At 41.8% G+C, this 15,186-nt stretch overlaps 1 protein-coding gene across 1 annotated transcript in view; it reads right to left on the bottom strand.

The window, feature by feature from the left end:
- The window catches only part of RBFOX1 (RNA binding fox-1 homolog 1), a 2,526,943-nt gene that overhangs the window by 1,261,797 nt on the left and 1,249,960 nt on the right, over positions 1-15,186 (bottom strand).

Genomic DNA, 15,186 nt, shown 5'->3' with positions numbered 1-15,186 from the left:
ACTCAAAAGGTAAATAATAGAACGTATTGATAACAAATTTAAGAAGCTAAGGTGAACAGCTTTAAGATGCAAAGAATTTCTACATTAACAAGAAAATGATAAACTAATTGAAAATGGACAAATATTGTATAGAAATAACATATAAGAGGAAATATTTTGTATATAATTAGTAGTCAAGAATATAAAAATTAAAACAACAATATACCATGTGCCATATTTATACTTAATACTTTTTAAAAGATTGCTAACATCTGCTCTTGGTCAGGTAGTTTATAGTGTTGGGAAGATTTCAAATTGCTTAAATTGTGTGTGTGTGTGTGTGTGTGTGTGAAGGGGGGGTAGAAACATAGTAATATTTGTTGAAATTAAAAAATGGTGAGCTTTAACTGATTATTTCATTTCTGAGAATTTTACCCAACAGAAAGAGAAACTACCAAACTGAAAGAAACACATACAAAATGATTCTTATAGCAATGCTTATTTCAACAGAAGAAAAAAAAAGCACAAATCCAACATAGAAATAATCTAAAGAACATCAGTGGGAGGATGACTGAACAAATAGTGATACATCTATACTATGGAATACTATGCAGCTATAAAAAAGGAGTAGGTCGATTTTTAATATCGGTGTATGTGGATAATAACCATGGCACGTGAAAAAGGCAGGTTAGTGAATAAAATGTAGAGTATGAGGCCATCCTTTAAAAAGCATAAGCATGCTCCTGGATATTTGTATCAGCAAAGGAGACAATACAGAAGAGCATGCACCAGGCTCTCAGTGGAAATTCTGCTCCTCCCAGGGTGAGACTGGAGGTCTGAGAGGGTAGATGGGGAGGAGGCCACATATTCACTTTAAAGAGTTCTGTGTTGTGTTAATGGTTCCAAAACCATATATTACCTGCTTTTCTCTCAAATGACTAACATAAGGGTTTTACAAAGGATGAAATTGTCTCTGGAACTGTCCATTAAAAATGTCGTTAAAAGGAAAAAGAAGGGAATGGTAATAATGACCCTTTTTCTCAATTTTTTTTTTTGTTCTTTGCTTCCAGAAAGATGCATCGTGTGAAACATTCAACATACAAGTCCCGGGCATTGATCCAGTCAAAGCTTGTCCCACCAAAAGCCAATAAGGGCTGTTGAACAAAGCATAATCAAATGTACTGAACAATTAACCTATCCATATAATTACCACAAAGGTGATGTAACTTCATACGTTCTTTTATTGGATGATATTACTGTCCCGACATGAGCACAAAGATAGCTTAAACAGAGCAGCCCTCCGAGCCCTTCAGTTCACCTAAAATTATCCCATTATTCTGCAGATTGCCACTGAGAAAAAAAATAATCTTCTATTAAAGGTTTCTGTCAAAACAAAATCATGTTATTCCTGAGTGGGGGGATGTAAGCCATTCCTACTTTGAACAAAAAAGACAAAATTAAAATTCCAAATCACAACAAAACATTTCTGTTTTATCTAGCTGGGGTTGGATTATTTGGTAAGACACCGTTTAATCTGAAGAAATACAAAACAAATAGAATTAGCCTGAAAGATCATGGAAGGGAATATAGTTAAATAAATTATACACACCTAAGTCATGGGTTGATATTATCCCTCAAAATTCGTATGTTGAAGTCTTAACCCCTCAAGCCTCAGAACATGCCCTTGTTTCAAAATAAGGTTTTTAAAGGGTTAAGTAAGTTAAAATAAATCCGTAAGGGTAGGGTCTAATCCAATATGACTGGTGTTCCTTTCTGTAAATTTAATTAGTTAATTTTTTTAAGTTCTGGGATACATGGGCAGGATGTGTGGGTTTGCTACATAGGTCAATGTGTGCCATGATGGTCTTCTGCCCCTATCAACCCTATCACCTAGATATTAAGGCCAGCATGCATTACTTTTTTTTCTTAATGCTCTCCACTCCCCACCCTCCCCCAGCAGGCCCCAGTGAGTGTTGTTCCCCTCTCTGTGTCCAACTGTTCTCATTGTTCAGCTTCTACTTCTAAGTGAGAACATGCAGTATTTGGTTTTCTGTTCCTGTGTTAGTTTGCTGAGGATAATGGCTTCCAGCTTCATCCATGTGCCTGCAATGGACATGACCTCATTCCTTTTTATGGCTGTGCAGTATTCTAAGGTGTATATGTACCATATTTTTTTTATACAGTCTATAATTGATGGGCACTTAGGTTGATTCCATTTTTTTGGCCATTATAAACAGAGCTGCTGTGAACATGTGTGTGCATGTATCTTTATAATAGAATGATTTATACTTCTTTGGATATATGCCCAGTTAATGGGATTGCTGGGTCAAATGGTATTTCTGGTTCTAAATCTTTGAGGAATCACCACCTTGTCTTCCACAATGGTTGAACTAATTCACATTCTCACTAACAGCATAAAAGTGTTCCTATTTCTCTACAACCTCACCAACATCTATTGTTTCTTGACTTTTTAATAATCACCATTCTGACAGGTGTGAAATGGTACCTTATTGTGGCTTCGATTTGCATTTCTCTCATGATCACTGATGGTGAGCTTTTTCTCATATGTTTTTTGGACACATGTATGTCTTTTTTTGAGTAGTGTCTGTTCACATCCTTTGCCCACTTTTCTATAGGGTGGTTTTTTACCTAGGAAATTTGCTTAAGTTTCTTGTAGATTCTGAATATTAGACATGTCAGATGGATAGATTGCAAAAATTTTCTCCCATCCTACATGTTGTCCAATATGACCAGTGTTCTTATAAGAAGAGATTAGGAGACAGTCACACACAGATGGAAAAACACAGGGAAAAGATGGCCATGTACAAGCCAAGAAGAGAGACCTTTCAAGGAACTGATCTTGCTGACACTTTAATCTTGAACTTCCAGACTCCAGAACTGTGAGAAGATACATTTTTGTTACTTAAGCTGCCAAGTCTGTAATACTGTGTTGTTGCAGCCCCAAGCAATCTAATACAACATACATTATAGAATATTACGTAGCTATTGATGAGAAAAAGCAAGATTTTTTAAGTATGGAACTTAAAGACATTGATATTTCCTATATTCCACATATCCATATTGTTTGGATATATGGATGTCTTATCAATCTTTAAAGATATTTCTGATATCTGAGGTATAGGGTAATTACTCTAAAAACAATTTTAGATGAGATATATAGATCAGTGATTGATCAGTTCGAGAGTGATCTTTTTTCTTAAGTATCTTCCATTTCCAATAGTTTACATTATTTTGAAGCTCAATAAAATTATTGGTGACCTAAATTCATATTGAAGGGATGGAGAGAGGAGAAATAAAATTAAAACTCTTTTGAAAGGACGTCATGGTAAGCTGAGTGAGCATCCTGAATAAAGAATATTTGCTGATTTCAAAACTTCAATTTCCAAAGCGCTGAATTTCTAGTGGAATCTTCAATAAAGTGCAAGAAGGAACGCTTACTGGGAAGTATGTGCACATGTCCACAGTCTTCTTAATCAACAATTTTGTGGAGAAAATCAGCTGTCCCCCGAGGAGAGTGACATGACCCTCCAGGAATTCTGGGGAACACAAATGGAATCAAGGGCAAGATGCGTTTGATAGTGTGTGTTTTGTTCTAGAAATCCACATCCGTTTTACATGCAACTCTGTCATGTATCTGTAATTGCTTTAACACCAGATACAGTTTTTCAATCCTTACTCCCAGATCAAATGAGTGTAGCTCGGGCAGCTGTAGCCTGTTTTCCCTGTGCTTTGAGGGGCCTCTGCACATATCACCAAGTGGTCAGGAGCAGTTTGATAAACTTGGGAAATGATACTGAATGTCTGTCATTCTCTGAAACACCGATGGTTGATGCCTGGTTCATTATTCATCTACATACTGTGATGAAGACATGAGAGTAATAAGTAACATATTTAGCACATGGTACATCTCTGGTGTCAGGCCAAGCTCTTTCCATAAACATTCTTATTGGCCTCTTCTAATAAATCAGTGAGTCTGGTTCTCTGGCTGTCTTCATTAATAGATGGAGAAATGAAGCCTCAGAGGCATTAAGACTCTTTCCCAAGGTCAAACCAATAGTGAATAGTAGAGCCAGACTGAGAACGCAGGCAGTCTCAGATTCCAGATCCTCAACCAGCATGCATGCTCCCTCTGTGGTCCTGAGTGATGCCAGCCAAGGTAAAAAACTTCATGCTGCAGATGAACTTCCAAAGCTCAGCACAACACAGAGTTCTGCTGTACAAGGAGGGGCCGAGTTTGGACACAGTTACTGCTGGAAATCCAATTGCAAAATTTTCTGTTCCCTTCTCCAAACTTCCCCAGCCCTGGATGCCATCAGCTTCAATATCTTCATTTAAAAATGTGCCACAAAGAAATTACATCAGATGGATTCTTATTTTTGTTCAGCTTTGAGAACACGAACCTATGTATGTGTGTGCACACCGACGTGTTTGAGCATGTACGTGACCACACATGTCATCCCTGAGAGGGCACCCTGGGCCGCTTCCCACTTTGCCCCAGAACTATTTGTAAACTGAATTGCAGGGGAGAAACTAATACCCACATTTTTTTCTAAGGCGCTGAATTTACAACTCCATTCGTAACACCTAGCTGCACACAACAATGGACTAATTACCCTCCGGTTATTAAAGCAGATCAAACGATGAAGGACAGCAAATCATCAGGGTCCACATTATCATTCATCCTAGCAGATACCAGCACCTACTCCTGTGTCTCAAAGAGGCAATAATTTCCAGGATTTCAACTATGCTCATAAAACGGGTCCTTAATTGGGAGGTCTTCGAATACCCCCGGCGATTTAATGAGTCCTGGGACACTGCAGGAACGGTGATGGGAGCTAGAGCTAGATTATTAAAGTCACAGTTAAGATGCCTGGAACAGTAGTCAGTAATTCACAGTGCATCATGGAAGGCACAAACACTTCTCCCCATCTCAAATCAAAGCTATTGCAGGGGGACTTACGGAAATTCATGGCCACCCAAAAATAACACAAGAGTCGAGAGATGTGTCCTGGGCTCTCATCTTCTCTCACGCTGAGTTCTCCTTGAGTATATCATTCAATGCCATGGCTTCCATTGGCAAGGGACCTTATTGCCACTCTGTCACAGGCTCTGTGATACATGGTTTTCCTTTTGCTTCCATAATACCACTATTTCCTGCTGATTTTCTGACATCTCTAGCTACTGATGCTTAGACCTTCCTATGAATTCTTTCTCCTCTGGAAAACTTCTCAATGTTGGGGTCCAAAGAAGTCTCGGATTTTCTTTTCTTTCTTTTTTCTTTTTTTGAGACAGAGCCTCACTGTCACCCAGGCTGGAGTGCAATGGTGTGATCTCGGCTCACTGCAACCTTCACCTCCTGGATTCAAACGATTCTCCTACCTCAGCCTCCCGAGTAGCTGGGATTACAGGCAGGCACCACCATGCCCAGCTAATTTTTCTATTTTTAGTAGAGGTGGGGTTTCGCTGTGTTGGTCAGGTTGGTCTCGAACTCCTGCCCTTGTGATCCACCTGCCTCGGCCTCCCAAAGTGCTGGGATTATACGCATGAGCCACCACAGTCAGCCTCTTTTATTTTTATTCTTCAAACTCTACCTAGAGGACCCCATCAATTTCCATGGCTTAAAAACTTTGTATACTCCAAGTCTCCCAAATATGTCACCAATGCCCTCTCACTTCTCAGTGTCAGATTCTTATACTCAGCTGCCTATGTAACATCTATCCTCTCCTAAGTGTCTTCCAAACCTCTCAGGCATCACACCTACATGTTGACACATCATCTTTTCGCTAAGACCCAAGACTTTCTCTTTCTTCTAATTCTGCCATCTCATTAAATGGTACATGTATCCAACTGGAAGGTGCCAGAATGAAACTCGAGAGTCCATACCGCTTCCTCTCCTAACTTCACTCTTCATGTACAATTCATCTACAAGTTAAATAAATTGTTTCTCTTGCTCTGTATCTCACAGATCCATTCAGTTATCTTCATTCCCATAGCCATTATTCCCACCCAAAGTGCCCATCCTCCTGCAACAGCCGTCTAACTGATGTTCTTCTCCTGTCTCCCTCCACTGCAATCCATTCTCCACATTGCAGGGAGAATTATCTTTCTAAATAGAAAATTGGATCCACTTCAATGGTTCTCAATTGTCCTTAAAGTAAAAGCTAAACTCCTTAACTTGCCTTAACAGGTCCCTAAGTTATCTGGTCTCTAGGTTCATTGACTGTGGCTCTTCCCAATCATCAGTGATAAACTTGAATAATCCCAGCCACTCTAGAGGCTGAGGTGGGAAGATTCCTTGAGCCCAGAGGTTCAGGACAGCAGTAAGCTATGTCCATGCCAGTGCACTCCAGCTTAGAAGACAGGGTGAGACCCTGTCTCTAGGGGGAAAAAACAAAGCTTAAATAGATGCACAGTCTTACACATGCACACACACGCAAATTCATGTTCTTTTCTAAAAATACAGAATTCTCTTTTACCTCTAGGCTTTTGCACAAGCCATTATTGTATCTGAAAGGACTTGGCCGTAGTAGTATTTACATCTTTCTCCCTCCACTCCTCATCATCTATCAAAATCCCAGCAACAGAGTAGGTGCTAAATAAATATTGTTTAAAAAAGAGAGCAACATAGCTAGACATATAAAGGTGTATAATCTTTGCTCCTTTTTTTCTTTCTCACTTTCTTTCCATTTTATCAGAATCCTTAGATAGAAGCTTTGTGCTCCGTTCCAGTGGCTAGTTTTAGCCTAAGATGCTTAATCAATTGATATAAACGAAATCTGAAGGTTTCTTTGACTATTTTCTTACCATCCTCCCCCTCCTTCTTCCATTACTAGGCTCACATGTAATTTCTTTTAATAATCTCACGGTTTATTGAATCTGCACCTTTACCATAAGCCATCTCAAACCCTTTTTGGAACTAGAGATGGAAGAAAGGTAATCATAAAATAAAAACAAATATGGCCATTACCAGCTGCAACTGCCCCCTCCATTCCCGCTTCGTAAAGTGCAGGAGACCATTAACACTTGATTACAAAGTCATCATAAATGTATGGTGATATAAGTTACCTGTCTATATGATAAGCTTGGGACAGGAAGGCTTTTCAATACTATTGGTCTGGGAAAAGAGAAGAAGTATGTCATAGTTTCATGGTGAGAGTTTGTAACAGCATCACAGTGATTAATAATTGCATTCATAGAACTCCTGCCCTCTAACAGAGAGGTGCTGTTTCCACGTTGCCGGCCACCCAGTGGGAGGCTAAGGGACTTGCTGAAGGTCAAGGTTGAATGTAGAGGAGATACCTTCTCTCTGCAGCCTTTCCCATGTAGCGGCTGAGCAGGAGTGACACCTCTCTTCCAAGGGATCCTGTTTCATGTTCCCCTGCTTCTGTCTCAGCAGCTGTGGCAATACCCTGTAGTTAGATTGTTAAGGTCTCTCACACCCCAGTTGACTGAAGTTTTCTTAAGGGTAAAAATATTTTCTTATTCTTCTAAAATAGGGCCTAGAACAGCTGGTATATGAGGAGAAACAGTGTGAGAGAAGAGTCAGAGACTGAACATGGAAATGGGAAGAAGCAAGGGGAGGGAGGGAAAGAGAAGATACGTGTCTCTTCTCACTCAAGTTCAATTCATTGTTGAACCATAGACAAAGACGCTTTCCTAAGGTCACTCTATCAACACCTCCCAGGCAGAAGAATGCAACATTTGAGTGAAGTGCTGGGTTTAAGCATGTATTGAGTATTAGTAAATAACATGGGCATTTATTTGTTTAAGGTCTTTTTTTTTTTTCAGATGGAGGTCTCACTCTGTCACCCAGGTCACAGTGCAGTGGAGTGATCTCAGCTCCCTGCAGTCTTAATCTCCCAGGCTCGGGTGATCCTCCTTTCTCAGCCTCCCAAATAGCTGGGACTACAGGAACATACCATCACACCAAGCAAATTTTTGTATTTTTAGTGGAGATGTGGTTCTGCTATGTTGCCCAGGCTGGTCTTAAACTCCTGGACTTAAGAGATCCACCTGCCTCGGCCCCCCAAAGTGATACAACTGTATGCATGAGCCACCATCTGTAATTATAAAAACATTATATCCTGTTGTGATGAGCTGAATGGAATACTCCCCTGACTCCTAAATTCATATAGTGAAGCCTTAACCCCCCATGCATCAGGATGTGACTGTTTTTGGAGAGAGGGTCTTTAAAGAGATGATTCAGTTAAAATGAGGTAACAGAGTGGGCCCTCATCCAACATGACTGCTGCCTTTGCAAGGAGATAAAGACAAAGAAAGACCACCTGAAGACCCAGGAAAAAGACAGCCATCTACCAAAAATCAGCAAAGTGTTGGGATTCACTTGGGGTGGCTGGCAAAATATTAAGGGAAATATTAGGGAAGTTATAGATTATAGTCTCAAACCTTTTGGAAGGTCAAAAGGTTTTAATAAGACTGGCTGAAGGCAGCCAGTTCTTACATTAGAGCATTAAGTCACAGAGTAAAGATTAGGATAATAAAAGCTTCCCCAGTTGAATCTGTTTATCCCACATTCCTTTGTCCCTACTCTAACTTGTTTATGCATGTAAACATTGTGCTGGATGGTCCTCTCAGGGGGAGGTCGAAGGGGAATTACACAGTAATGGTGTTTATTGTGGGCCCTGAAACAAATACCTTTCATCATTTGTGAAACCACTATTTTAACCATGTTAATTATCTATAAGCATGTTAACTTAGAACCTCTATTATTAAATCTATACTGAATAAACGCAAAAAGGAACAGGGAGTTATGGTTGGTTAGCTGCAATTGCCCTCTGAAACCAGCTGACAACCATCCCTAGCCCAACTCTTACACTCTGCTCTGGTATGAGAAAGTGTATTTATTCATCCGTCGCTAAGTCAGGGTCTGCAAAACAGACCTCCACAGGTGGTAATCAACGTTGCAGCAAAGCCTCAGAGCAAACCAACCCTGCCGACACCTTGGCCTTGGACTTCAGCCTCCAGAGCTGAGGGACAACAAGTTCCTACTGCTTAAGCCAAGCAGTCTGTGGTGTTTCACTATGGCAGCTCTAGCAAATTCATACCTCTGCTACCCAATACAGTAGCCTCCAGCCCTGTGTGGCTCATTAAGCATTTGAAATGTGACTAGTCCCACTGAGGCACTGAATTTATTATTATTATTATTATACTTTAAGTTCTGGGGTACATGTGCAGAATATGCAGGTTTGTTACATAAGTATACACATGCCATGGTGGTTTGCTGCACCCATCAACCCATCGTCTACATTAGGTATTTCTCCTAAGGCTATCCTTCCCATAGCCCCCAACCCCCTGGCAGGCCCTGGCGTATGAAGTTCCACTCCCTGTGTCCATGTGTTCTCATTGTTCAACTCCCACCTATGTGTGAGAATATGTGGTGTTTGGTTTTCTGTTCTTGTGTTAGTTTGCTGAGAATGATGGTTTCCAGCTTCATCCATGTTCCTGCAAATGACATAAACTCGTCCTTTTTTATGGCTGCATAGTATTCCATGATTTATATGTGCCATATTTTCTTTATCCAGTCTATCATTCATGGGCATTTGGGTTGGCTCCAAGTCTTTGCCATTATGAACAGAGAGGCACTAAGTTTTTACATTTAAATTTAAATAGTCACATGGGGCTCACAGCTGCCATTACAGACAACAACAGTGGAATCAATAAGCTCTAGAAAGTAAGGGGCTTCCACAAAATGAGTTAGGGGAGAGTCCCTCTTTTTCTATCATTTGGAATATTTCCAGAAGGAATGGTACCAGCTCCTCTTTGTACCTCTGGCAGAACTCATCTGTGAATCCATCTGGCCCTGGGCTTTTTTTTGGTTGGTAGGCTATCAATTACTGCCTTGATTTCAGAACTTGTTATCGATCTATTCAGGGATTCAACTTCTTCTTGGTTTTAGTCTTGGGAGGGTGTATGTGTCCAGGAATTTATCAATTTATTCTAGATTTTCTAGTTGATTTGCATATTCCATCATTCTAAACAAACTAACATAGGAACAGAATACCAAACACCACATATTCTCATGCATAAGTCGAGTTGAACAATGAGAATACATGGACACAGGGAGGGGAACATCACAGACTGGGGCCTGTTGCGGGGGTGGGGGACTAGGGGAGTGAGAGCATTAGGAGAAATACCTAATGTAGACGATGGGTTGATGAGTGCAGCAAACTACCATGGCATGTGTATACCTATGTAACAAACCTGCATATTCTGTACATGTGCCCCAGAACTTAAAGTCTAGTAACAAAAAGAAAGAAAGTCAGGGGCTTTGTCTATTTTGTGCTCCAGTTTAGAATAGCTGTGCGCTACATACCTGTGGAATAAGAGGAGGAAATGAGAATGAAAGAAAGATAATTTAATTGCCTGCAGTGCTGCCCCAAAGCAATGCTGAACATCACTACAGAAGTTATAATAAGCACAGAGAAGAGAAACTAATTTAACGAGCAACTTCTAGGTGCAAAGCTCTGTGCTAAGGGTTTTATGACCACCATCTCATATCCACTCAGGAACCCCCTGGGGTAGGCATCATTATATTCTTCATTTCATGGATGTGGCAACTGAGACACAGAGAGGCTCATTATTACCCCAGGTCACACAGTTAGTGAGATAAGACACAAGGATCCACTTCCATGCAGTCTAACTGCAGAGGCTAAACTGTGAACCACCTGTAGTCAAGTATCACGTCTATTTATGGCAGTTCCCATCATTCTCTATTGTCTTAAACTGAGCCCATTTTTTCTCATTGATACTATCTGCTTAGATACATGAATTTGTGGCCCCTGTTGTTCAGGCATTACTTAATGAACTTTAGGTACATCTCTGGTAGATACTTCTCAGAGAGTCTTTTTCTCTCCAAGAGTTGATGCCTACAAAATATGGCATGGAGTCATGGAAGGGTGGACCCTTGGGAGGACAGAGTCATGGAAGGAAGGAGCAATGAAGGAGTCATGCAAGGAAGGGTCCATGGATGGAGTCATGGAAGGAAGCAGCCACAGATGGAGTCATGGAAGGAAGGGGTTACGGATGGAGTCATGGAAGGAAGGGTCCATGGATGGAGTCATGGAAGGAAGCAGCCACAGATGGAGTCATGGAAGGAAGGGGTCACGGATGGAGTCATGGAAGGAAGGAGGCCATGGATGGAGTCATGGAAGGAAGCAGCCACAGATGGAGTCATGGAAGGAAGGGGCCATGGATGGAGTCATGGAAGGAAGGGGTCACTGATGGAGTCATGGAAGGAAGGGTCCATGGATGGAGTCATGAAAGGAAGCAGCCATGGATGGAGTCATGGAAGGAAGGGATCACTGATGGAGTCATGCAAGGAAGGGTCCATGGATGGAGTCATGGAAGGAAGGGGCCAGGGATGGAGTCACGGAAGGAAGGGGTCACGGATGGAGTCATGGAAGGAAGGGGTCACGGATGGAGTCATGGAAGGAAGGGTCCATGGATGGAGTCATGGAAGGAAGCAGCCACGGATGGAGTCATGGAAGGAAGGGGTCACGGATGGAGTCATGGAAGGAAGGGGTCACAGATGGAGTCATGGAAGGAAGCAGCCACGGATGGAGTCATGGAAGGAAGGGATCACTGATGGAGTCATGGAAGGAAGGGTCCATGGATGGAGTCATGGAAGGAAGCAGCCATGGATGGAGTCATGGAAGGAAGGGATCACTGATGGAGTCATGGAAGGAAGGGATCATGGATGGAATCACAGAAGGAAGTGGCCATGGATGGAGTCATGGAAGGAAGGGGTCACGGATGGAGTCATGGAAGGAAGGAGGCCATGGATGGAGTCATGGAAGGAAGCAGCCACGGATGGAGTCATGGAAGGAAGGGGTCACAGATGGAGTCATGGAAGGAAGGGTCCATGGATGGAGTCACGGAAGGAAGGGGTCATGGATGGAATCACAGAAGGAAGGGGCCATGGATGGAGTCATGGAAGGAAGGGGTCATGGATGGAATCACGGAAGGAAGGGGCCAGGGATGGAGTCATGGAAGGAAGGGGTCACAGATGGAGTCATGGAAGGAAGGGGCCATGGATGGAGTCATGGAAGGAAGGGGTCACAGATGGAGTCATGGAAGGAAGAGAGATGTGGAAGGGAGAGAAACATGGAAGGAAGGCCCCATGGATGAAGTCGTAGAAGGAAGGAGCCATGGATGTACTCATGGATGGATGGAGTCATGGAAGAAAGAGCAGCATGAGGCTAAAAGTTGCTCATAAAACTGGTGTGTGCTCTGTGGTGGTGTGAACCAAGCAGCATAAGAGGGGACACCTGCCCCAGCCACGGATGGTCAGGGAAGGCTTCTAAGGCAGGTGATAGCACAGAGTTGAGTCTTGAAAGATGACCGGGAAGTATCTAGGTTAGACAGAGTGTAGTGAACTATTTCCAGGTGAATGTGGTCATACCTACAAAACACACAACAGCTTCATGGGGAAGTCACACCCAGGAGGCTCAGAGGTGGAAGCATTGAGCAGCTGGATTTTCTCCTGAGTGAGTCCCTCCGTCCTCTTGCATCTCCATATTCCTAGTGACAACAATGGAGATAAGACAAATACCTACCTTCTGAGGTTCAAAGTGAAAGACTGATGTAACGCACACAACGTAGTTAGGCAGAACACAACAGGTGCTCATAAATGTCAGTGACCACTATTCCTAAGGTTGATATGACCATAATTGTTAGTTATTATTTTTATACCCACAGAATGCTTTGTGTGAGACACATTTTTAGGCTACTTCAGAGCATGCTATTTTGCTTCAAAAATTAAAAAAAATAAAAGAATAGTAGGTAGAGTTTTAGCAAAATAAGCAAGCACGCACTAGATCAAAAGAATACTGTGGTGAATGCAAAGATACGGGATGAGCAAGAAGAGTGGACTTGGGGTAATTGAGACACTCAATGGTGAGGAAATCTGGAGATGTGGCCCGAGAATAGAAACTCTCCTGTCTATTCACAGCAGTTCCCACTAATCCCTGGTGTCTTAAACTGGGTCCATTTTTTCTCATTGATGCTATCTGCTTAGATGTTTGAGTTTGTGGCCCCTGTTGTTCAGGGGATATGAAAAATAAGAGAAGATCAGTATCTCAGAGGATATATATCTATAACTAGATCTATTTATTACTCATTCCCCTGCCACCGCAGGTCCGGAAAGGATTCATTTGCTCATATTGACAAACACAATACAGCAACATAAAATAGATTTATTTATCTTGTTAAGAGGTGATACAAGTAAGTAAATGGGAACAGGGGTTGGAAACATACTGAAGCCAGGAATGAAGTTAAAACCCACACGCAAACCTCAAAGCACTCTATGTTGGCTAGGTAGAGGCCAACATTTCATGCTGGCTTTCCTACCAACTGGCAAGGAAGCAAATCTTATGGTTGATATACACCATTCTGGGTACCTACATTATGAAAATAAACCAATATATAATCAATAAAATGAGCACAGTTATTCTTTAAGGTTGGAGCAAATGGAGGTTTAATCATGTAACAAGCAGGATAGTGACGATTTACTGAGCAATCAGTGCAGGTGAGTGATTAACTCACTGTGTCTATCGGGAGCCTCACCACTCTGTGATGTGGGCAGTATTATTTCCCTCACATTATAGATGAGGAAGCAAATGTTCATAGGAATCAAGTCGTTAAAAAGTGGAGCTGGGATTTGGACCCAGGTGGCCTGATAACAGAGGGAATCCTGCATTTATAGTCACGGTGCCAGAGGACCTGCGATGTAAATATCCCCACCACCTTCTCATAGAGGCACAAAAGGCGTGCCTGTTTCTTGCTATCTCCGTAAAGATGGGTTCTTAATATTACCCTGAATTGCAATCCAATAAAAGCAATTCTAGGAGGGAACTAATGCAATGCACTCCACGCACACAGCTCTCTCCTGACCTGGCATCACCTAGCATCAAGCTTTACAGCATCTGGAGAAATGAAGGGGAAACACGCTTCTCAAAATCTTCCTGAGTACTGCCTCTCATAGCCACTTTCCTGCAGATTCAGTGGGTAGTGGGGCCATGCTCCCTTCATTAGTGAGACCCAGATAGGGACTGTAGTATGTTGCTAATGAAATATGGGCCACCAGGTACCTCTTCTTTCCAGTATGCTTGAATTTGAAGAATATAAAAACATTCTTAAACAACATTCCAGAATGCAACATTGAAGAATTAACCCAGTGTTGACGCTAAACACCGAAAGACAGGATGACTTTTCCTTTCAATACCAGTCTTTGCACACCCCAGGGCCCAGCATAAGGCTCTGTGTGCAGTGGAAAAGGGAATAAATCCTCCGATTCAGCCAACTGAAAGGAAGCAGCTGTTTATAGGAAAATAAAACCACTCAGCTCTTAGCCTCCATCCACAGAAAGCAAACGTTTATGCAGAGCCTTTGGCAACACCTCATCAGACGCCTGCCTTCCAAAGAAATGCACAGCCTGGAATGTTCTACCCCGAAACAAAGCCACTGCAATTCCTGCAAAATAGTTGTTACTCTTCAGGCCTTTGAAACATCTGGATGTCCCAAAGAATGCAGACAAGGTAGACGTGAGAAAAGGGCATGATTTCTTTCGGAATTAGTTGATGACCAAATAACCTAATTCTGAGACTTTAATGTGAAGCTGCTGTATTCTACCCGCAGCCCTTGAGCTGTTCCAGAGTCTCCATTCCTCTCCTCCTTGTTCTTCTGTGATTTGTGAAGAGTCACGGAAACACTTTACATTTTTTATTCCAGACCTGTACGACATACACATACTTACAATGGCAGAAACATAGAACTTTATGTCTTTCTATCCCAAAGATACCCTCTACCTTCTTTTTCAATGTAGGTTTATATAAAAGCCTCCACACATCTGCTGAAATTAGTTTACGAAAATGTATGCCTTTTTTTCCTCTTCTCATTAAATCTTAATCAAACTTAAAATGACTGAAAATGGCTGCTTTCTCCAACTCAAAATGAAATATATTATCTAGAACCAGTACAAAAATAGAGGCTACAATGTATCTTATATTTGGAGAACATTTAGTAGGATAAGGCGGTTGAAGGCACAGAAGAAATACCGCGGGGTTAACGCAACTTAAGCACACATACTTTCATTCTAACATGTTTTTCAATGGATAACCTAAAGACAGCCTCGGGAGTAGACAACACAGGTTCTCAGTCAGGGGTAAT

Source organism: Aotus nancymaae, unplaced genomic scaffold (genome assembly GCF_030222135.1).
Source record: "Aotus nancymaae isolate 86718 unplaced genomic scaffold, 86718_ANA_hifiasm-v0.15.2.pri h1tg000049l, whole genome shotgun sequence".
Lineage (NCBI taxonomy): Eukaryota > Metazoa > Chordata > Mammalia > Primates > Aotidae > Aotus > Aotus nancymaae.
The sequence above is the reverse complement of the archived record's forward strand: the minus strand, read 5'-3'. Positions and strand labels throughout refer to the sequence as shown.